Source organism: Diabrotica undecimpunctata, chromosome 1 (genome assembly GCF_040954645.1).
Source record: "Diabrotica undecimpunctata isolate CICGRU chromosome 1, icDiaUnde3, whole genome shotgun sequence".
Lineage (NCBI taxonomy): Eukaryota > Metazoa > Arthropoda > Insecta > Coleoptera > Chrysomelidae > Diabrotica > Diabrotica undecimpunctata.
In genome coordinates this window covers 24,328,562-24,351,258 of record NC_092803.1, presented here as the reverse complement: position 1 = coordinate 24,351,258, position 22,697 = coordinate 24,328,562, and the positions used below count along the sequence as shown (strand labels likewise).

General features: G+C 32.4%; 1 protein-coding gene across 1 annotated transcript in view; it reads left to right on the top strand.

The window, feature by feature from the left end:
• Positions 1-22,697, top strand: part of LOC140446554 (uncharacterized) — a 432,060-nt gene that overhangs the window by 294,882 nt on the left and 114,481 nt on the right. Inside the window, exon 3 of the mRNA XM_072539120.1 lies at positions 8,803-8,972. The gene's annotated coding sequence lies outside the window, so the exon portion shown is untranslated. The remainder of the gene's footprint in view (positions 1-8,802; positions 8,973-22,697) is intronic.

The following is a 22,697-nucleotide window of genomic DNA, read 5'->3' as shown; positions in this document are numbered from 1 at the left end:
ATTGTATTGTAATTTATCGGCTAGACAAGCTTGTTTCCTGTTCGAAGTCACTTTCAAACACTTTAGTTTATTATTTTGCTAAATATGCCCTGCTACCAGACAAAATAGAATTGACTTCCAAGATTTCTCTTCTTATTAAAAAAAAAGTAAATAATTTTTTATATGAGTGATGGATTCACTTGAGAAAGGAACTCTGCCGGAACAGCTGTAGTGATAAAATACTATAATAAATTTTGTGGAAGAGTAGAAGAAGTTTTTGCAGCTATAGTTAACAAGGTATTTTGCGTAAAATATAAGCTTTGGATGTATGAAATTGATTCCTAGAAAATGGGGAAGAAAAAAATGATAAGTTGATGTGCTGTGTATAGGTTCATCTGCCAAAAGATAAGGTTACAGATGGTTGGTTTTATGTAATCAAGAATGCTCCTACCGATGAAGCCGTTTCTAAATTAAACAGTTATTTTATTAACCAATGGATTACTAATTCGCGCTGAATATAAAATGGTTATGGAAAATGTCATCGGACTACAAATTACGTATAAAAATTGCATTACAGACTCAACATCGTCTCGGAAAAGCATACCCGAATAATTTAAACTAATAACAGTTGTGCAGGGGAAGGTGCACTATTATAATATTGTTTTCCTACAAAATAGTGTGTGCATAAATATTCCAACAAAGGCAAAAAACAGTTTTAGTGTAACCTAATTAAAAAAAATAGACAAATTTTTATCGTTCACTATTTAGAGATCTTTAAAATGTATAGTCAGTTTGTTGATGCCAATATTGACCCCAAGAGGGGTCAATATTGGCGTATTCCTGTTGCTGACTTCTTTTAGTATTAGTAACCAGAGCCTGCAATATTCTGCTGATGGGTTTGTTACACATTTTTAAGTAAGATGACAGCCTCGTCGTTGATTTTCCTCTTTTTTATGACTGTTTATTTCATGATTATTAATGCATCTGTCCATTGTACTTTGTGCTTAGTGTTCCAGGCATGTTTTCATATCTGTGATTTGTCGAAGTCTCTGTTTTTGATAAATGTTTTATGCTCGTTTCACCTGACTCTTAGTAATGTTGCGGTTTGTCCCACGTAGAAATTATTGCATTCATATTGTATTTTATAGATGCAGTTCTCTGATCTCACTTGTGTTTTGTTAGGTTTGGTTTTGGACAGAATAGATCTCAGTGTATTGATTGTTTTGAAAGTTGTTGTGTGTATTCATTTCCTATCGTTTTTAATTTTTCCGATAAGCCCGTTATATATAGTATTGTTGTAATCTTAAAATCCCTTCTTATGAGTATTTCTAGATTGTTTGTGGTGATTTGTTGTTTCTTTTCATCAATCTTGCGAAATTCTTGTGTTATAAACGACAATGAGAAATAAATCATTTTTTGTTAAAATTTTTATTAGCACGTGTTTTTTTTACCGAAATACACTTTCATTAGAGCATATGCATTAGAGATATTTTGGGCTCTATCATACATACAATGATTTAATAATTCTGATTAAATAAATCCGATCTGAATTGATTATTTGATTATAAAAACATCTTACTATTTTTCTTAAATAATCTTTATAGAAAACAATTAATTATAAAATTAAATTTTCCTTACAATTAATTATGGCTTAATCCCATATTAATATAATATTTAACTGAGTCGTGCCACAAGAAATCAGTTTCAGAACCTTGATAAAAGAAATAACAACTATAATATGAGTACAACGAACAAACAATTAATAAAATTTTTAATCAAAAACTACATAAGAAAGCCTTGAAATTAGTATTTCCACCACCAGAGAAAAAACCCAGTACCTTCTGCTCGATTATATATACAGGCAAGATATCAACAAAAATAGCCAAACAAAAAAGAAAGGAATATCACCAGCTTTTAGAACAAACAACAACTTAGGCAAATATATTAAAAACAACAAGAGCCAAAATAAAAAGCACGTACACAGTGGTATATACAATTTTAAATGTGGCAACTGCCCAAAAACTTACATCGGTCAAACTGGTAGAACTTTTAACAGATGTATAGCAGAACATAAAAGGTCTTTCAATAATAGAAAAACAGATTCTACATTCGCAGTTCACCTTCTAGATCATAATTATTCTTTTAATGACGAATTTCAAATTCTTCACATCCAAAATAAAGGCCTTAAGCTATCTTTATTAGAATCTACGGAAATTAACAAATTAAAAAATACACACATAACTCTGAATGACCGACTTGAGACAAAAAGTTCTCCCCTCCTCAACCTATTCAGTTAAAGAATATAAAGTGTAAACACTTAGTCCATCACTTAAATAACAACTATTTGGAAACTGCTTTGAAACATTTTAGAATAATGTTTTATATTATTCTTGCTCTTATGTTGTTAGTATATTTACTACCATTTTGTCGTTTATTTTTGCTAATTTTTTATATGATCACGACAGTCCTATATGTTTTGTATATTTTATCTCTACGATTGGCTGTTTTCATCCATAGACAAATGGCGAAGTGACCACTACGACTTATTATACCAGTTAACGTAGTCATGTTTCTCTAATATGGCATTAAGCAGTAAATTTTTTAGAATAATTGCCATATACTCATTAACACAAATCCTCAAAAGTGAATGTACGATATATCCACTAATATTTTAATAGAATAATAATTAATATATACATTGCAACATTAGTTACAACGTTTACGGGTTTTTTTATTGTTTTAACTAATTTCTTAAATTTGTTATTCGCTAAAAGGTATTTACAAGAAATATGAGGTTAATTTGGAAAGAAATTTACAAGTTGTGAAACTGAATTGATAAATAATTGTGACATTTAGAATTCCCTTAAAACCGATAATTTATAGAAAGTGTTGAAGTAAAATAATATTATCAAGGAGTGTAGTCTTCTAAATGTGAATATATTACAAGCATATTAAAAAATTCTATCATGATTTAGAAAAAGTATTATCATCTAAAAAAAGCATGAACTCAATTAATTGTCATGGGCGATTTTAATGCGAAGATTGTTGAAGGAGAGCAGGAAGATATCACAGGAAAATATGGTCTGGGAATACGAAATGAAAGAAGAGATATGTTGGTATCTTTGGAGATACACCTGGAGATCACCAGCAGATACATCTGAACGTCTGTTTCGTAACCAAATAGACTTCATGTGTATGAATAAAAGATACAGAAATTCAGTATTAGCAGTCAAAATACACACAATACTTGTGTATTATTTGTCTTTTTATATCGAAAACCGAAATGTTTCTGCACTCTTCACAAACTTATTAAACTAATATCACACAGTTCCTTGCCTCTTATTTTTTGTAACGATTTATCTTGCTTACTTTATTTATTTCATCTTCACTCATGTTATTAATGCTTCGGAATGTCACCTCTGAGATAACGCAAACATCGCATGTGCGTTTCTGAACTGCCATAACAGATGTCAATGGACCCATATTATTTTTTTTCAAATTGAAATAACTTTCGACTTTTAGAACTAAACGCCGTTGTTCTGGAGATAACACTCTACGTTTCGACTATTTTATTTTCATCCAAATTACTCATTTTACTTTAAAGTACCGCTTCACTACACTACTATAAAAAAAATAGGCACCTATTTATATACAACTACTTCACCCTAAAAATGACGAGGGTTGTACAACAGACGAAACAATCGAACACAAATTATTTAACAGCCAATGCTACACAAGCATAAACACTGCATTGATTGTGATTGCAAAAACCGTTAGCATGTTTTAAATAAGATTTTTGCTGGTGTATTTTGCTACATTATTAAATAACACCAATACAACCCACGACCATTAATTAATTTTTAAAGATAAACAGAAGTGTAAAATGATGACAAGTTTGAATTTGATCTACTTTGTCGATCGTTAACAGAAAGATATTTTTAAATAGCATGAATCATTTTTCAATGATTGTGTGGATTTAAGAAAGGCGTTACTAAACAAATTTTTAAAGTGTGTATAAAGGATATTACAATTATTATGACACATGGTACTCCTTATTTTTCAAATATGTTTTTGTAAAGGCATAACTTTGATTATTGGGCAAACCTACAATATACGATACGTCAGAAGAAATTAAAAAAAAATTAACATGTAATAAATTCACTGTTTAAATAAATATTCTGTACTCCTACTATTGCAATAAAATATTAAAACCAATAAACGATAACTTGTTGAGCAGTGCTGATTGAAACAACAGAGCAGTAAAATATTATTCATAAATGTAGTGTAAAATATATCGCCGCTTATCTGGTCCGCTAGTAATAAAGTTACCAGCATTTAATTGTAAAGTGGTCTTCTTAGGTGGAAAATACTTTAACTTCCTAAATAATATAATACCACAGAAATCGTCCCAAACGAACAGCTTAAATCAGTATTTAGTTTTCCCTAAAACATAATAATCTCAGAAACTGCACTGAATACAGAACAATAAGTCTCGTGAGCCACACCTTGAAAGTGTAAGAGCCACTTCCAATATTCTATTTATCAAACTCATTCTTTATTGGTGGTATTTCTTGTTGCCTATTTAATGTCATCATCTAATAAATTCTTCTTTTACAACGCTACAAATTAAGAAAATGGGTCACAATTACCTCAACTGTGTCACATATTTCTACTGAAAATGCAAATTTTTCTTGCTGAGGCTCGTATGAACATAAATTAGTGCAAGTTGAGAGATATAGAAAAACTGGACAGTTAATATTCTCCGGTCGATTAACATACACAATTTGTAAAGAGGTTATGGTAAAAATATTGTCAATATGAGTTATATTGGCAACTTTATAGCCATAAAGTCATTATTGATAATCATATTTGCATTCACATAAGGTGGTATACCATTGCAGAAGTATTTATTGATTTACACAATCATTGGAAATAATAAAATAGTTAACATTGTCAAGCTGTTAAATATGAATAAGTAAATTACTATTTTATCGATTAAAAATAACGTAAAAGTAATAAATTACTAGAAACATTTCAAATATGTGTAAAATTTATTCAAAATCTTACTATTTACACGGACATATCCCTAAAACCTTTATAACGTATCTGATGAAAGCATTGAGAAAATGTTTCGGGTAACATAAAAGAAATACAAATTATAGATAATTAAACAAACTTTCTTAAATATTCTAGTTCTAAAACATCATATTTAAATAATGGCCTATAGTCTTCTATGGCCCGCAAATTTTTCGAATTTGCCCTTCAAGTATTTGGGATTGTGTTATTTAGTTTAAAATTCTTCCACAAAATTCGTTATCTATGAAAATCCACCATTTGCCGATTTCATATTTCCCCGAATAAAATCAAGAACAGAAAGACCTAACATTAATTGTTGATGATATGAAAAATGAGAATGAAATTAGTAATTATAATTATGATATAGTTAGGATAGTATATATTGCAGAATGCTTTAATTGCGGCGACGTTTGATCCCTTTTTTTACAACCGACCGGGCTCCGCTTTAGAAGATAAGCGTTTTAGTTGGGAAGCAGTTCGTTAGTAGAGGGTAGTGTTGTTTCTTCTTATTGCGCCGTCTCCTTTCGAAGGTTGGTAATCTAAATAGCAATTGTAGCCTTGGAAACTGCTGGATGAAAGATTTCTGTAAATGAGCGGTCAAACCATCTCCTCAGGTCTTTCAGCCACGAGTTCTGGCGTCTTTCAACTGATCTTTTGCCCAGCACTTTACCTCCCAATATGATTTGGAGTAATTCATATCTTTCACCTCTCCAGGCATGACCCAAGTATTTTATTTTCCTCTCTTTGAAGATGCTGAGTAATCCTTTTTGTTTACTTATGCGCCGAAGTACCTCACCGTTGGTAACTTTTTGTACCCATGGAATTCTCAACCTTGATACTTATTTCATTGTTCCTATCAGGGTTCTTCAGTCGTGAGATGTCTATTTTTCTTGACACTTTTTTCCTTTTAATTTTAAGAAACCTTTTTATTGTAAAATCCGTTATAACTGGATTGTGATTGCTATGAATGTCAGCTTCAGGATATATTTTAGTAGATTTTATATACTGCTTAAAAGGCAGAATTGTACTAGTATATCTTCTCTATTGTTTCTGTCAGTCTCGTTTCTATCGTCTCGTTGTTTTTTGTCAGTCGTATTCTTTTATCCCTAGAAAACTTCCCTGTTAGAAAACTTTTCAATTTCTTTCTCTGATTTGTGACTTGTTGAAGCATAGACCTGAATAACATTTAGGTTTCTATGGGTTGTTCTTAATTTCAACATTGCTACTCTATCATTTAGAGTAGATGAAGTTTCTATTTGTGTTTTGCATAAAGCTTAGAGGTCGCTGGTTAAATGAATTTAGAAATAATAATGGAGAAAAATGCAACATTTTGACTGTAAATAAATTAGCGAGAAATAGCAAATACAACTGTGAATAAATTACGAAATTAACTAGCCTTACTTATTATTGTTGTCTGTACAAAGAATGTAGACTTACCTTTTGGTATATCGATGTATTCGTAGCCCATGTGTAGCGTTGACCATCGCGACGCCATCCGAGGCACAAAAGAAGGGATGTCCTGTGTGGTTACTGTTCACTGTTTCGGTGATGAAGTCGAAGTGTGTGTCTCGTCTTGAGACTTGAGATTGGGATGGACAGAAAGTACCCTCTAACCGTTAAGTGGTTTATGGACAAGTGCATCTCATAAATCAATCCTATTGTAGGGCGCTTCTGAATAGCGACAATCAAATTCAATGGTAACAGTAATATGATACTTCACATGTTTTGTGTATATTGTCGACACATAATAACAAAAGAAGTCAAATTCTCCGTACTTAAATCATAATAAATGAGATAACCAGTTTAACAATTTTACGAGATTTTATGAAATAACCTGAAACAATATATTTTAAAGCAAATAAGTTAGAATATGCCATTGAATTAGATCACATTATAGTACAGTAAAAGAAAATATGAAAATAAATACCACATACCTTAACAAACATTCTGACTGTGCAATTTTGTCCGATACTAATATTGCCGTTTCATATTAATGTTCTGGATCGGTTCCTCCTGAATAATAGATGTTTCCATCTTTTGTTTTTTTATTTTCCTGGTCATCCAACCAACCAGGCCATCTTACTTCACTCAGTTCCAAGATGTCTATTTCCATTCTTCTCATCTCGGCTTCAGTGATTGCAAGTGTCCCGAACATGAATAAGCTGCGTGCGTTTCAGGTGGCAATGCGTACTATCCACTTCTTTGGACCTCAATAATAGTTGACGGGGGGATTCTTCGCACTCTCTCTCCATTTAAGTGGTGCCTCGAACTGAGGGCCATTTTCTTGTTTCCATCTGCCATTTAGATTTGTGGGAAATATAATGGGATGGTTTTCTCGTTGCCTTTCCCATCGCAATACTACAACCATTCAAACTGCTCCAGTCATGCTTGTAGTATTCCGCTTTTGTTTAGTTTCTGTGTAGTTTTTCAGTGTTGTTTACTGTAACTTAATTATTTTAAATAGTAATGTAGCAGTTCGTTAGTACAGAGTAGAGTGTGGTTTGCTGTACTTTAAATATTTTAAATAGTGATAAGGCGTTTGTGGGACAATATAGTTGAAAATTTTTGTTTGCGGTAACAAAACTGATTTTGTAGAAAGTGCCAGTGCCGGTGTGAATCTAATTCCTAACAAAAGTACCCGTTAAGCAGATTTGAATGCATTTAAATGCAACTATATTTCAATGTGTACAAAAATCTACATTTGATAGTCTTATCCAAATTTTGTACTATTTTAAGGGTATTTACAGTCTCAGAATTTCTGAAAATGTATCTATTTGCCTACAAGACCAAGGCCAATTAAGTCATGTGTCAAATTGGTGGCCACAAAAAGCCAATTGATCAATGGCGTATAATCTATAGACCCAGCAGTCGGCTGGGTATTTGACATTCACGAGCTGATCTGAACCGTTAATTAAACACACCTGTTGATTTACGTAAAATTGTAGTCTCAATAAAATGATCTAAAATTTGAATTTAATATGCATAATTGTTTATTTACTATTTTATAATGGTGTATTTTATAAAACTGGCGCAGAAATATCAGTTTCCCGCGTTTTAGACATTTCTCCATCTCTACAGCAGTTACTGAAATACCGAAAAAAAATACCGAAACAAGTATATTGAATACTCCGATCTTAAAAGCCTAATTAAAGACCACTGCATGAACATATGGCAAGACTACTGGAAAGATTCAGGAACCAAACTATACGAGATTTATCCCCTTGTGAAGACCATCTTGAATAATCCATCCAATAGAAGGGATCAAGTAATAATTAACCGACTAAGAATTGGACACACTGCACTGACCCATAGATTCTTAATCAACAAAGAACCTTCTCCAACCTGCAGAAACTGTTCTCTCCCATTGACGGTGAAGCATATTCTGACTGACTGCCAGTACCACGAAGAAACAAGAAGAAAATATGGAATCTCAGATGACATCAAAACCACCTTAACCATAAACACTGACCATGTAATAAATTATTTAAAAGATTTACGTTTATATACATCTATTTAATGTAAATAAAATGAACTTTTGTGTACGTTACTCCACTAATAACCCTTCGTGGTTGATGTGGATTATATGTTTTTTCTAAATAAAAAAAAAAAAAGTATATTGAATTAGTAAATATTGTTTTTGTTATCCGTTCAAACTATCATTATAATCTGAATTTATTTCTGGTGACTTTTTTTATAATTGTAAACAATCGTTTATCATTTTTCACTAAACAATTTTTATTATTTCAGGATCTAAGTAATACAGTGGCTTCAGCAACTTTTGACAGTATCGGAGCTTTCCAAACGGAGTTATGATGACAAATTTTGGCCACCCTCTTTTGGATTACTTTAAGATAGACTATCAATGGTACTGTGATTACTTCTTTCACGAACTGCATCAGCTGGATCCAACGTCACAGGTGAGTATTTATTTATTATAGCAGCGTTTCCTTCTTTTTCATTATGTAATTGCTGCATTTTCACAGAAATACTTAATTTTTGTTATTTTTAATACATATTTGACAGTAAAAGCACTACACTGAATAGGTACAACTTATAGTGATCTAGTTATTACTATCATTGACTTAGTTCTATTGAAGCTATTTGCCTGTTCCAGTTTAATATTATTTACTATTTTTATTGGGAATTAACCACAGTTTTAGTTTACAATGGAATTACTAACAAGAGAATTTTACTGTTATATTATTGTTTTTGGTTGTCTTTTTAAAGACACATCTGACTAATATTATTAAGCTTGCAAGTGGAAATCAAATCCTTTCGTCCCTGATTTCAAATATTTCAATTTAAATTATAAATAGTATACACTATTAATAAGATTTTATTGGTATACAACTTCTCCATTCCATAGAATACAGTGGAGTAGATGGTACATATATGTACCAGCAGGTATTTATGGTGGTACGTATATATACCAGCAGGTACTTATTGTGGTACATATGTGTACCAACAGGCACTGTCAGTATATCCATAAAAAAGAGCTACAGCTAATATTATTTATTTAGACCGGTAAATACAAAAAATTGTATTCTGAGATTGAAAACGACTTTACAACTACTTATTATAGCAGGTACCATGGGCGAAGTCGTCCCCTATCCAGACAAACAACAAGTAAATATTTATCACAAAAATGCATAAATGACTTATTTTATTGGCCTAAATATTGAATTTTGTAGAAGCACTGCATCTGTAGTACCAAGTAGAGTGCATTATTTTATTTACAGAAATTTTAAACTTTACCTGGTACATATGTGTACCGTTCGGGACAAAAGTCCCGAAAAAACTGAAATTGGGTAATTTCCAATAAAAATAGTAAATTGACTTCCTTTTTGGTGACTATGTGATATTACGATTAAGTTAAACTCTTTCGGTAGACTACAGTATCATGCAGAGGATGGTGAGATATTTAAAATATAGTAAAGTGAGTAGCAAGTGAGTGAGTAATTGCAAGAGAAGCATTTATGAAACTTAGATCTATTCTGAGCAATTCTCAGCTGAACTTCCAGCTGAGAATTAAGTTCCTAAAATGTTATGTGTATCCTGTATTACTGTATGATGTGAAACCTGGATTATGAAGGTCAACATGATGAACAAATTAAAAGCCTTCGAGAATGCTCAGAATATCATGGGTTCAACACATTTCAAACAGAGAAGTCTTAAACAGACTAGGTCAAGGAGAAGGCGACTTAATAAAGATGATAAAAAAGAGAAAACAGATACAGGATAAGGCAGTTGATACTCAACGGAAAGATCGACGGAAAAAGAGGAATTGGTAGGAAGAAATACTCATGGCTCCGAAACCTTCGTCAATGAACTGGCTAATCAGCAGATGAATTATTACACGCCGCGCAAGATCGAGAACGATATCGGCAAATCGTCATGGAAGCTACCCAATGGTGCTTTGAGTACAATATATTTTTCACTTTTCCTTCTACATTAATTCCTATTGCTACTATACCTCTGTTTATCGCAGAATGAGTACCTAGAATAATATTCAAACATTTGTAGCTGCAACAGTAACTTTCAAAACACCCGGTAATCTCGTTATCTCGTTAATATCAAACAAACACGCCAGGAAACCAAAAACACGTTTTTTCTTAAACTACAATACATATTTATAACATGGGACATTTAATGGTAGCGATAAAAATGCTAATAGTAGCTCCTTTCTACCTTCTCGTCGTCGAAAAATTGATGTCTTTATAAATCGTCAGCCTAATTGTATTTAATTGGACATTATTAGTTAGATGGCCAAGATTTAAAAATAAAATTAGGCTGGAAATATTTTATTTTGACACTAAAAAAATAATGTTTAAATACAGGGTCGTTCGTGGAAGTGCAGGTACAAATAAAAAATGAAAAAGAAAAAATACTAAGAGACATTGGAGATGTTGACGAAAAGAAAAAATAAACTCAAGAAGACTGATAATAGAAGCTAGTAAAATAAAAAAAAATAGGATAATTGGGGACTAACGCTTCGTAAAACCATCATACCAAACAAGAGAACCTAGACAAGCAAAGATCAATACGGATACTTGAAAAGACGATTTTACCATCTATTTATTCTCTCGTAAAATATAATATAATGAAAAAATCCAACTAAAAATTACATTTTGTATGAGTGTGAACAAAGATGATATTGGAATGATCTACATACTATAGATTGTTTTTTAATTTTAGAAGCTTCATATATCGGTACTTGCTTAAAATTTAAATTCTACAAAAGATTCGTAGGCTTTCCTGGCATCTTGATCAGCATCGAGATACGTAAAAGGTAATGTAATAAAATTGGGTTGGAAATATTTTATTTTGACACTTAAAAATTATGTTTAAATACAAGGTCGTTCGTGTAAGTGCAGGTACAAATAACACATTATAAATATGAAACGACTTATTTTTTAAGAAGTTTTTACACTCTTTGAATAAATGGTTTTAAAATAAATTTTGACACGATTTTTTTTGTACTTGACGAGAAAAATTAATAATAATTATTATGTACAGTAAGATCTCGTTTTATGCGGTGGATATTAAATTAAAAGAAATAGCCTGCATGGTAAATTATTTCGAATATCTGAAAGATATTCATATATATATATATATATATATATATATATATATATATATATATATATATATATATATATATATATATATATATATATATATATATATATATATATATTGTTATGATTGTTTATTTTGAGTTCAAACTTAGTTTATTGAGCCAATAAAAAAATTATAACTTATCTGTTATCAAAAGTAAAATAATCCTTATATTACCTGTGTTCGATGGATTCAAAAGATTTTCTAGTTGTCTTTTATCGGGAGAGAGAAGAAAGGATAATAATACAAATATATTATATTACAAAGATTTACGTTTCTTTATTTTATATGAACGAATAAAACAATTATTAAATTCTGTCGTTATCTTATCAATCAGCATACAAGAAAATAAATCAAATTATTATGATAATAAGATTATAAAGCTACATACATTTATATTACGTGAAAAACCAATTTTACTTAAAATTTTCTTTACTTGAAAAAAGAAACCACAAAACTTTAAACTTTTGATTAGCCTAACAAAACCTCAGTTCTTAAATTTTAATGATAATGACCATGATGTCGAAACGATTCTTCACAGATATAAAATTCAATTGTACAAACACTTACAGTTTATTTTCTTCTTGAGTTGTATGTTGGAACATACCCAGAAAAGTCCAGTCTCCTCAAAGATGTGATCTCCCCTCTTTGGCACCTCGGCTCCTTCTTTACGTCTCTGCAAACCTCCTTCAGACTACACAAAAAACGCCTGATTCACTTCTCCAAACTCCGCTACTTATTTATGACACCAGGACCTCCTTTTGTCAACTTGATGCCGTAAGAATACTTTCACATATACTTTATAAAATGCCCACGGTAGATACAAAGACCTCTTTTAATCCACTTGTTATCTCCGTCTTCAAACTATTCACTTCTTTTCGTTACGCCGGTATCCAAACTCACGAACCACACCCTATCTGGTCCGAAAAGCCTAATTTCGGTTTCAGAGAAAACTAAATAGCTTACTTTAAAATTGGTTTTTTTCAATACATCATTTATACATATTTCAAAAGATTGGAATATGGTCATTTAATACTCGACTATACAAACAATGAAAAGATTAACTTACAGGTAAAATGTCTTCTAATTCTAAACAAAGGTTTTCTGGTAATTTTGTTTGAAACGGAAAAGGTCGTTTGCCAAACAAATTTCTATTCTTATCTACACTAAATCTTATCTTAAATTATTATATACAATTTGTTTTATATTGATATCTTGAAATTTTATTTCGATGGATTTTTTTATTTATTTTTCTTTGGTTGGGAAAGAAGAAACATAACAATATATATATACAAAGGTTTGGAACGTCTTTCGACGTTGTCCAATACCTAAACACCATCTCTTCCTATCTTCGCAGTCATTTGTTGTTAAATTTCTTTCGCTCATGGACTTGTTTACGCCGTGTTGCCATTCTAATCTGGGTCTTTCTCTTTTCCGTCGACCTATCGGTTGCCATTCTATTACTTTTTTGGGGAGTCTTGATGCTGGCATCCGTTTAACATGCCCATACCACCTTAATTGTTTCTTCTCTATATCTTGAGTTATATTTCCTTCTATTCCCATACGTTGTTTTATTACATCATTTCTGATTCGGTCTCGTCTGGAAATACCTAAAGATCTTCTCATTGCATCCACCTCTACTGCTTCTATTCGCTTTTTGTTCTTTTCACTAATTCTCCATGTTTCAGCGCCATAAAGAAGAGTAGTTTTAATCATGGTCTCATATATATTAAATTTCCTTCCTTTCGTTATCTCTTTACTCCACAGTATACCATTGAGACATCCTAAGACTTTCTTTGCTTGAGTGATTCGTTTTTCTATTTCCCGTGTATCAGTTCCTGTATTGTCAAAGGCAACACCCAAGTAGTCATAGCTCTGACAGCAGGAAATATGTTGTCCGTTTTCGAGGTCTATGTTATCTGACTCGTTTCCAATACAAAGATATTTGGTTTTTGTGTTGTATTGACATTCATTCCCTAGTCATTATATTCTTCTATCAGTTTTCTTAGCATGTACTGCATGTCTTCCCTGTCGGTCGCTAGCACTACCTGGTCATCAGCAAACTGGAGTGTATATATACATTCATTGCTAAGCTCTATACCCATCCTATGTACCTTTCTTTTCCATCTTTCCAATGCCGCTGCAACATATATCTTGAATAAGGTTGGTGAGATACAGCATCCCTGTCGCAAGCCTTTTGTAACCAGGAACTCTTCCGTTAGATATTTTCCTGTTTTTATCTGTGCCTTAGAGTCTCTGTATAGTTCTTGTACAGCATTTATCAATGTGTGGTTGATGTTAGATCTTTTCAACGTTGTCCACAGTTTTGTTAAGGGGATGTTGTCATATGCTTTTTGCAGGTCTACAAAAGTAATATGAGTTTCTAGATTCTTAGCCGATCTTTTTTCTATTATTTGTTTAAGACAAAATACGTTATAGGTGCACGATCTTCCTGCACCGAACCCGCTTTGTTCTTCCTCTTCATTGTGCTTATATTCTTCCTCGATCATATTTCTTAAAATTCGTAAAAAATAGATAGATATTCATAAAAAAGCTTAAAAAAACTGGTCTATATTTCTATTCGTTTTGTGACTATTTATATTTATTTATCTTTCTGTCTCTTTTCTGTTCTTTCTAATGATACATTCCTTGAGTAAGATGAAAATTTTGTACCAGAAATTATAGATTTTCTTATAGCAACTTCATTCTTCTTAATTGCTCTTACAGTTGATTCGCCTAAATTAAAATGTTTTCCAATTGCTGTAAATCCTTCTCCTTTTCCTTTAAAATCGCATAAAAATAATCCGCATAATATAAAATAAAAAAATAAAATAAAATAATCTAATTAATTTTTTAACAACTAAATTTAATCAATAACTGTTTTTTAAATAAAATTTAAAGGTTTGAAATCGTGAGAAATCCATTGAAACTGTAAGAAAAAGTCTAAAAGCATTGATTTTACGAAAAAACTATAAAAATTTTGTGCTTTGAGTATATTTTTTTATCGATTTTTGAGGTTATTTTTAACATAAAAATATATACCAACGGTCCAGTTGGTGTGTATTCCACTCCCAAGATAAAAGCACACTTCGGCATAGAGTAGATTTTGAAGTTAAGTGTAAATAGAGGTTAATTCCAAAATTTCATCCAAATCGATGCGTCTTGATGGAAATATGAGGTTATATAATAGACTCCCTCTATAACTGAAAGGGCAGACTAATTACCTCGTTATAAGCCGATCTCGGTATATCAGACAACAATAATACTGTGCATACATATGAATATGTAGTTCTCTAAAACATTAACTTCCTATTCAGAGCCATTCAGAGCAATATGAGATGCTAAATATTGTTTGAATGGCGTTTTTGAAAAAAAGTTGTTTACTTTTATTGTCAATGATATACGTTTTTTTTTTTTTTTTATTATAACTAATAAATTAACAATCAGAATAAAAACAATGGATTCTATAAGTTAATGTGATGAGTTTAGGTCCTGTCCCTTGGTTCTGGCGTGATGTGGTCCCCTCCAGTGAGAGAATCACGGGTCCATGTTACTGGTCTGTTGGCCAACGTCGCTTTAGTCTTCTGATAACTCGATGTTGAGGTATTGCGGAAATTAATGGATTGGAGTGTGTGTTGACTTTTTGAATGTATTGTAATTTCTTTTGCTGGTATACTTCTTTCACTGTTGAGATATTGAGATCCTCATAGATTCTTTGGTTGGTTACGTACCAGGGTGCATCAACAATTGCTCTTGTTGTACATACATTTTTTTCTAACTACATAATGTATAAAGCGTATTTTCAAGGATAACATAAACTATTGCTTCTGCAATTGGAAGAAGTATGTAATTTTTGATTGCTTTAAATTGTCCAGTATCTTATTCATTCTATCTGACATATTTTCCAAAGATATGAAACAGTTGTATGCTTCTTCATTTGCGTTTTGTCTTTGGATAAAATTTCTTACAACGTTTAAAGCACTTTTCACATCTTGTCTATTAGTACCTTCTTGCGTAGATTCACCGCGATTATCTTCTCCATCTTCATCACTTTTGTCACTGACGATAACGCGCTCCGCCGCCGGATTTATTTCTTCCGTGATAATTTCACTATCCGTCGGAAGATCAGAAACAATGACGTCATCATCAATGGCAATGAATTCAGCAAACTCGTCATCATTGTTCAGTTGGGTTAGTTCTTGACCTTGCTGTTGTAACCTCAATCACTCTACTACAGGATATTTATCTTTTTTGTTTTATACCTCAGTCTCTGTCCAACCCGCATGACCAAAACATTTTCTGATGGTTTTTTTATCTACGAGTGTTCATGCTTTGTGGATGACATGTATGGCATCTATAGAGTAACAGATTCACTACGGTTTTCCATATTATTCAGGATCCGCTTAAGTAAAAGTTTTCTGTAGTGAACTTTAAGGGACCTTATGATGCCCTGATCCATCGGTTGCAGAACAGATGTGCAATTTGGGTGTAAAAAAAGAAGTTGAATGTTTTTTAAACCGTTAACTTTTGGATGGGCTGTACAATTGTCAACAATTAAAAGAATCTTTCGATGTCCCAACTCTCTGTTCCACTTCAAAAGTTCTCCACTAAAAATCTCTGCTGTCGTCCACGATTTTTTATTAAATTTATATGTAACAGGAAGCTGATTTACGTCTCTGAAACATCGTGGCTTTTGAGATTTCCCAATGATGACTGACTTTCTTTTTTCGGAACCTGACATGTTGGCACACGCGCGTACAGTTACCCTTTCTTTTGATAACTTGCCACCTATACAACGTTCATTTTTGAATTTGACGGTCTTATCTGGAGTAAGTTTAAAAAAAGTCCCAGCTCGTCGGCATCGAAAACATTATTGTCACTGTAATTTTGTTTTATTGTAGGCCATGATTTCAACCAGTTGTCAGTGATTTCTTTGGAAAGACTCTTCGCTTCACCGCAAATTTTTCCATACGTGATTTCGTGCCTGGCCTTAGGACGGCTCATCCACCCACCCGATGCTTTAAAATTCTCATTACCAGCTAGCGCCTGCGAAAACTGTGCTGCTTTTTCTTGAAGCAGTGGTCCACTTGTTGGAACATTCGCAGCACTGATTACGGTAAACCATTTAACCATTGCAGTATCGAGTTTTTTATTAGTTGTGGCACGTAGTTTTTTCCATTTACCGGAAAAAGACGAACCTGCTTCGAAAATCTTGTATTTATTTTTGAGCCTGGTAGATGGAGTGGAACTTGAAATTCCGCTTTCACGACAAACTTCTGCTTTCTTCTTACCGTTTTCAACATCTTTAACACGTTCGCACCTAACCTATTGATACTAGACGTTCCTCAGAAACGGATATGGGTTTTTAGGTAAAAAATAGGAATATTGGATTAAAACTCGGACACATGGATTAGTATATAGATATTAAAACATTTTTTTTGGTTTACTTAGCCTGTCAGTATACTGGTAGTCAGGATATAGATGTACGTTTTTAACTATATACTAAATACCAGTATACTGGCAGGCTAATCTAGACAAAATAAACAACAATAATCGCTGTATAATTGGGAAAAAAATTTCTCTTATCAATTTTATCATTTTTTTTATTACAAAAGAAACATAATTATCATTCTAAACTTAAAACTATAAGAAATAAATTTATTGTTTGACCTTTTTCGGGCATTTTGCTTAGTGCAATATCGGCACCGTAACATACCACTTTTATTTTTTTTCCGTGACAGGAACTTGTTCTGGGTAATGCATATTGTTTGCAGTTGTTTGTACCTGAATAGCCTTGTTATTGTCGATAAGGTCCATTACTATGCTCTCACGAAATTGCAAAAAAGAAGTTTTCTTATTCGATGCTCTCTTGTAGATGTAAAAGCTGTTCCAAATGCATATGTCTAATAGATGGAAAAACAATTTTCTATACCACCGAAGTGTTTTTCTTGGTACCGAGTAATATGACAACATCTGGTCTGCTCGATCTATCCCAGACATGTGCTTATTGTAGTCAAGCACACAATCGGGTTTAATTTTCGTAGCACCTCGTTTACAAACAACCTCAGTCATAACGTGCTTATGCTTTGTGCTGATCATTCTGACATCACGCTTATCTTTCCATTTAGTAACCAATACGGGCCCTTTACGTTTCCATACAGCATCTCCTTTCTTTAGCTTCTTTTTTAACATGTCCTTGGGGTTTCCAGTTCTGTCTTCTCGTAGAGTTCCAACAACGTGTGTCTTTTCCTTGAATAGGGCTTCCGCCAATCCTACGCTGTTGTAGAAATTATCCATGTATAAAACATGACCTTTTCCGAAATAATCCTTCGTCAACTCTTTGACAATATCTGCGTTTTCAAGGTACCTCTTCCGGTATATACAATAATATATAATATATATCCATCGTGTGTAGTGAGTTCGTATAGTTTAATCCCATCCTTGTGACGTTTACTGGCTATGTATTGTCGAAAGATGAGACGACCACGCCACAAGATCATGGCCTCATCAATAGAGAGCTCTCTATTAGGGTATAGACAATTTTGTATATTTTTTAGAACTGCGTCCAAAATAGTCCGAATCTTGTAAAGACGGTCCTCAGTATTAACATCAGTATGGTCTACGAATCATAGCATTTTTAAAATCCCTAGAAATCTATCGCGGGCCATAGTTTTTCCAAAAACAGGGTGGTAGTAAATACTTTCCCTGCTCCAGTGTTTGGCAAGGGAAGGAAATTTTACGATGCCTCCCAAAACACACAAACCTAGGAATTTTTGTGGGTCGTCTATTAGTTTCACATACAATTGTGTTGATTATATCGTTGTCGAAAAGCACATTAAAATAATCTATGGGTTTTGCATTGGCCGGAAGATTTACAGTGATAGACGGTATTCCAGTAAAATCAAATTCTGTTACATCTTCTTCGCCCCAACCATAATGTTCATCTGAAATGTATTTTGTAGATTTTCTCTGTGTCATAGTGGTATTTGTTGTCTTATTATGACAAATATGTGGTTCATCTGTTAGATCAAAATGTTGTTCATCCCCAGATTCACTTTGATCGGACTCTGTATCTTTAGAACTATTTACACTAGTTTCGCTAAGATAAGTTTTATCAACTACAGAATCATCGTCAGAAAAATCGTCTTCGGACTCATTAAGATTTTCTGGGAGACTATCGAAACCTTCTGCCTCTATTTTATTTGCTTCAATCTGTAATTCTTGTTCTGTTAACGGGCGATTGCTAGCATACTTTGAAAGTCTAGGTTTTTTCATACCACTTGGGCTAAAACAAAAAGAAAACAATTAATAATGCACAAACTATTGAACCACTCTGTACATAACTTTATTTTTCATCTAAATTTTATAATACTTTTAAGAACAATTAAAACATTTCAATATTATTTATTCGTCCAAGAAACATTCAAGTGTTTATAATGGGGCAATAAAAAAATCTTGTAACTAAATAAAGTGAACACAATTTAAGAATGCTAAATTTAACTTAAGAGTGAGACGTTTAAGTTCATACAATCAACTACATTTAAAGTACAATCATCTAAAAAAATAATAAAAAAATTATCAAAAGTGGAATTAGTTGCACAAGTGCTTTTAATTAATCAGTAACTAAATAACACTAAAATATTAGACCAAAATTATTTTGTTTTATTACTAGCACTAATATTATGACTTATTCTATAAATGATATTTAATATTTCTTACCCTGGAATATTTGTATTATCCATATTTCATCAATAAAATTCACCAATATCACCATATAACCTTAAAATTATCACGTGCTTTAAATGTGTCAATAAAATTGTTTAGGAACGAACTACCAGTACACTGGCAAAGATTACAATATTAGAGACTACATACATATACGGCGTCTACATCTCGTTCCTTTACTCCTGGTCTGTGTGAATATATAAAGCATTGAAATTAGTAGAGCTGTGAGCCAGTAAAGTGGTAGTCAGTATATTACGGAAAACTCGAACTACCAGTATAGTGGTAGTCAGGTGCGAACGTGTTAAGGATGTTGATTTTTTTTCTAAAGTAAATGCTTTTCTTTTAGGAATCATAGTGTGTAATCTATGTGACTATGTAATATACAACACAACTTTCAAGACGCGAAAGCACAATCAAAAAACAAACGATAAACATCTACGACAAAAACAACTGTGAAATGAAATTCTGGTGAAATTTGTTACATTTGTCATATTTTTAAGCCTCTTTACGTAGTTTATTAGATGCGAATGGTCAAATCCCTACACTGATACTTGTGAATCATAAGTTGTAAATTTCCGACAACACAATATCGGTCGGTAGATTAAACAAAAGTAGTTTATTGCGGGCGGCAGTTAAAAAGGGTATTTATTTATAGCCACGGCCGGGCCAAAAACGTAAAAAACACGTTTTCGATCTTATTTTCTCTCGTTATAACCAAATTTGCCTCGCTATAGAGGATTATAGTCATCATCATCATCATTTTGACTTTACAACCCTGTGTGGGTCCTAGCCTTCCCAAGAATTTTTTTCCAGTCGTCCCTATCCATCGCCTTCCTCCGCCAAGCACGTATTTCCATATTTCTCATATCTCGATCTATGTTATCTAGGAATCATGTTCTGGGTCTTCCTCTTCTTCTTTGACCAATAGGTCTATCAAGGAGCGTTTTTCTAGCTGGGTCGGTTTGCTCCATCCGCATTACATGGCCTAACCATCTCAGACGTCCTATCTTAATGTGGAGGGTTATAGTTCAATAGAAATTTCACGGGACATCTAATGTACCTCGTTATAAGCGAAACCTCGCAATAACCGTGTTCGTTATATAGGGATTATACTGTACCATATTTTTACTGTGGACTAGTACGGCTACGGTTAGGGCAGTTTCAGGTAAATTCTCACTTTAAACTGTTATAAAAATAATTGCAATTAATGTACACAATGTTAAAATAAAGCTAGAATAGGTCCATATCCTATTTGTAACCAACAGCATTAACATTTTAATCTAATTTCATTAATTCATTAATCAAGCTATTAAAATTTCTTCTCAAACATATATCCCATAAACTTTTATCGTGTAAAGTTAAAATTTATTAGAAATGCCGTCAAATTCTACATATTTGAGCTCTAAAATGCCGAAAGATTTATTTTTATGCAACAATTTTCTCCAATCGGCAATCGTTTGAATGCTAATGATATTTACGTAAGTCATTTATGTCGGCAAGTCTTGAAAAAATTCAGATCGGAACATAAATTTGTCATTGAATATTTATCTGTGTTTAAAATGATGGTTTTCTAGACAAAGTGCTGTTGAACATCGGTTTTTAATGTGTGAATCTGAAAAATTTTCAAAGAATTTTAAAAACAACTATATATCTTGCTTCCTTTCATTTAAATCTACTAAATGACAAATTTATATACAGCTGATGTAAAGAAAATATATATTTATGGAACATATGTTTTCGTAGATAGTAAATAGTGTAAAAGTTCTTTTCTCCCAATATAAAAGACCAGATTTCGTACTTCCTTCATTAATGTAACAAATTTTAATAGTGTTTGTTAAATAATTTACTGTAGAAAATTAAACTATTTGCGCCATCTGGTAAAATTGATCTGTTTTTAAAAGGGTTTAAAAGGGTACTATCCTGATAATATTACCTATCACAGGTTTTCCGTATGACACTCGTATATCAAAAATCCGAATGTCTTTTGCGAACATCGATGTTTCTTTCATCATATATGAGCCCCTTCCCATATCAGTTGGCCCAACGTTAGATTAATAAGAAAATTAAATTTTAAAGAACAAAAATAAAAGCTCAGCGTAAATTTTAGAAGTTAAAACATCGAAAATTTTTTAATTTACTAAATATAGAAAATATTTTATAACATAATGAAAACTATTGATTAAACAAAATTATAATAAATAAAAAAACGCATAGAATATTTTATGTAAGACTAACAAAAAAAATGTGAAAGTTTACCACTGATTATTTACCCCTTTATTAAAGTTATACTTCTATATGCGCGTTCGACTTTGGAAATTTGTACGGGAGTGAATCGGCAAAATCATCACATATGTAAGATATCTTCTTCTTCTTAACATGCCATACACCAAAGTGCGTAGGCGACTATCTCATTACTAGAATTCTGTTCTTGGCGGCGTGACACAGCTCGCCTGTATTGTGTATTCCTGTCCATTCTTTAATATTCCTTAACCAGGATAATTGTTTGCGGCCGGCTCCTCTCCTACCTTCGATCTTCCCTTGTAGGATTAACTGTGGTATTTCATATTTTGCTCCTCTCAATATGTGCCCAAGGTAACCAATCTTGCGTTTTTTAATTAATTCAAAGAGTTCTCTTTCCACGCCGGCTCTCTTAAGGACGTCATCGTTTCGAACTCTATCCACCCAAGGTATGCGCATCATTCTTCTCAATGACCACATTTCAAATGCTTCAAGTTTGTTGATAGATGTTTTTTTCAAAGTCCACGTTTCCATGCCATAAAGCAAGATGGACCATATGTAGCACTTGACCATTCTGTAGCGTATTTCGAAATTTAGGTTTTGATTACATAGGAGCGGTCTGAATTTCACAAAAGCTTGTCTTGCCATTTGTATTCGGGTTTTTATCTCTTGTTGTGGATCCGATTGGTCATTGATTGTGGTGCCAAGGTATTTAAAAGTTTTCACGCGTTTTATGCGATCGTCACCTATGCATATTATCGGGTTTTCTGGAGGGTTTCTGCTAATGACCATATATTTCGTTTTCAAAATGTTGATTTTGAGGCCATATTTTTTACCTATGCTATTCACCCTATCAAGTAATAACTGCTGATCTTCCAAAGGTGTAAGATGTAAGATGTAAGATATAGGTAAGAGAAAGACAGAGGATATATTTTCTCTCTCTTTCTCGCTCGAGAATAAAAATGTTCCTTTTGTAAATATATTTAATATTTATTATTATTATTATTATTTTATATTAATTCGGTAGATATATACATTTGGCCAAAGTCATAATGACATTG